Source organism: Corvus brachyrhynchos, unplaced genomic scaffold (genome assembly GCF_000691975.1).
Source record: "Corvus brachyrhynchos isolate BGI_N302 unplaced genomic scaffold, ASM69197v1 scaffold708, whole genome shotgun sequence".
Lineage (NCBI taxonomy): Eukaryota > Metazoa > Chordata > Aves > Passeriformes > Corvidae > Corvus > Corvus brachyrhynchos.
In genome coordinates this window covers 73727-76946 of record NW_008239557.1, presented here as the reverse complement: position 1 = coordinate 76946, position 3220 = coordinate 73727, and positions in this window count along the sequence as shown.

Sequence of the window (3220 nt, the reverse complement as noted above, 5' to 3'; positions counted from 1 at the left end):
GGGGAGTTTGCCTATTCTTAAATGTGGATCACAGAGGTGGTCACAACTTTAAGTGGCTTAAAGAATTGTCCATATTCAAACTGGCCAGCTGATAGGTTCTATCAGGTCCCAGAGGAAGCTGTAAGCACCCCTTAGCAAGGACGTCCCTTCCGGGACTATGCTTGCTAACCTATGACACAGGGTAACCACCTAGCTGATCTAGGAAAGACAGTAAATATAATCTTTTTGGACTTCAGCAAAGCTTTGGATACAGTCTCTCACAGGATCCTTCTGGACAAGATGTCCAGCACACAGCTGGATAACCATCTATGGGATGGGTGAGCAACTGGCTCATGGGTTGGGCACAAAGACGAGGCTGAGGGGACAAGACCTCATTAGGGTCTCCAACATCTCACAAGGGGAAAGTGGAGAGGCAGACAGTGATGTGTTCTCTGTGACCAGTGACAGGACTTGAGGAAATGGCTTGAAATTGAGTCAGGAGAGGTTTAGGTTGGATATCAAAACAAGGTTCTTCACCCAGAGGGTGGTTGGGCACTGGAGCAGGCTCCCCAGGGAAGTGGTCACAGCACCAAGCCTGACAGAGTTCAAGAAGCATTTGGACAATGCTCTCAGGCACATGGTGTGACTCTTGGGTGCAGGGTCAGGAGTTGGACTCAATGATCCTTGTGGGTCCCTTCCTACTCAGCATATTCTGTGATTCCACGAAATGCCCTCACTATGTTGTGGATTGGTTTTTTTTGAAGGCACATATTTTCCTTTTAAAAGTCTACAGTCATATTTCAGAAAAAAAGCACACGGTGTTAATCTAATTTTGATTTTTTTTTTGTTGGATTTAGTGAGTTCTATTATTCTGATATTCTATTATTATTTAGTGAGTTCTTATTCTGATTATGTGATTGCCTTGAAGCTACATGGCTTATGGTGATTCTAACCACATCAGTATAGTTGAACAACAATAATCCAAATATAAGAGTTAGAGGAGTACACATTACTAACCTTTCTGTTGCACAACTGCAATATCTGTGGAGAGAATTGGGCTTTTTTTGTATTAGTGAGCCTCCCTCTTCAGCTCACCAAAGGTTTTCCTGCTTGACGAAGTCTGAGCATATATTTCTCAACCTCTCATATCAATCATTTCCTGATTTCTTCTGATTTTTTTCATCAAGTTAGCAATATTTCTTTCATTGCTGTCTTCTGTGGTCTTGTTGATGAATAGTATTATTTCTTGTCTTAGCAGGAAAAATATTAAAGAGTTGATGGGAGTTGTCTGCAAAGTTACAAAGGCTCTTCGAGTACTGGACCTGCTTTACAAAGAAGCTTCTTTTTATAGTTCTCCAGCCTTATTAGAAACTCAGGAGTGTGTAGGGCCTTCAGAGTGTACTCAGTGATTCACATCACCATCCTTGTACCATATTTTGCCACATGGGAGGCTGTTTGGGAATCTGGAACAGTGAAAATCTCATGGCCTTCTTATTTCAAGAAGAAAAAATATATTATGCTTTAGTGGATCTATTTATTTTTTCTTTTCTTTTACTTTATTTCTAATTATCCTGAGTATTCCATCATCCTTTTGCTGACGTTTCAGTAAATGTACGAGACCAAAGATTAAAGTACAGTCAATGCAAGTGAGACTTTAATTAAACTATTGAGTCAGAATATTTCATTCTGAATATTATTGAACTTGCATTCTCACACATTTCATTGATTAACTGCATTTACATGTAAGTTTTGAATTCACATAGCCTATATTATTTTTAATCGAGATAATCTTGCCTTTAAATATGGCAATTTATTTCTGAATCAATGTTAGTGAGAATATAGTCTTTACTCTAGATTATTTATTTTAGGAAATTACTTGGAACAAGGCAAAGTATACTTTGAACTATCCACACAGTTTCTCCTACTACAGGTAATGTAAGGCCTTTTGACAACACTTCTGGATTTTTAAGCAAATACTGTGAATCTGTGTAAAGTGCATCTGTGAAGTACACATAAGCATTGAACAGAACAGGAGCTTGAAATAATTTCAAGTACCTGGTGACTTTTTTCTCCCATAAAAGGAAAGCATTTTTAAAAATTTAAATAAATGGTTCATATTGGAAATGGTGACCATTTCAGTTCAGTATAAGCAAAGCAAAACATTTGACCTCTCTTTTTAAAACAGCAGGTTTTGTTTGAAAATTGTCAAGCTTAAGAAGTATTTGAACTTCCGAAGTGATAACCCAACTTTTTTAGAATCAACTAACATTTTTAGCATTTATTTAAAATTATTTTAAATTTTGTTTATTTTTTGCTTCATTAATAAAACACAACTCTGAAAAATTTAAATTTTAACCAGCTTACATCTTCTGTCTTCTTTACCATAATTAGGGTTTCAAGTGTACCATTTTGTATGGGTCTATGCTTAGTCTCCTACTGTGTCTGCATCCTTAGCCTGGCCCACTAGGCTGTGACACCAAGGTCAGATATGAGGTAGGCCTACTCTAGTATAGTGCCAGCCTTGCTGGATTTAAGTTGACTTTACATTTTTACAAGTTACATCCCACCAAATTGTAGACGTTGCTTTTGCTTAAACTAGACTAGTAGCTTATTATCATAATTTTTACATCAGAGGCAGATGTCTGCAACAGACCACTTACATCACACACAATGTCTGTTTATCCTCAGACAATTTTAGAGAGCACTCAGGGTGGTTAGCTCAAAAATTAATATCTCTAGTGCAACAGTCTGAAACTAGGTGAGATGAATCTTAATATCCATGGGCAGCTATACTCTTCCTTAAAGGCTTTCAATAAAACAACTCTCTTAGCAAATGCATAATCACTTCCAAAATATTTATCACCCTACTAAGAACTTTGAGTAGAAGTGAATATATTTTCTCTGCTTTGAATGTTTATCTTCTAGTTTTACAGTAGTAACTGCACTGGGATGACATCTGTAAGTATCACGTTGTTTTATGTACGATTCAAGCATTCCAGTAAGCCAATTTTTAAAATAAACCCTATCTGCTTTTAAAGTAAGTCATCTCTTAATAATAATCTTGTCCCATCAGAAATAATTTTTTGATAATATCTAAAAATCATAGGGTTTTTTTCTTCTGTTCAGGAGCTGTTCTTTCATATATATGAACTGATGAATAAAATTCTCTCTTAAATCTAGGGATTTGGGTAACTCACTGTTAGAAATTCAGATTCTTGCTAACTCTCAATGAAAAGAATCA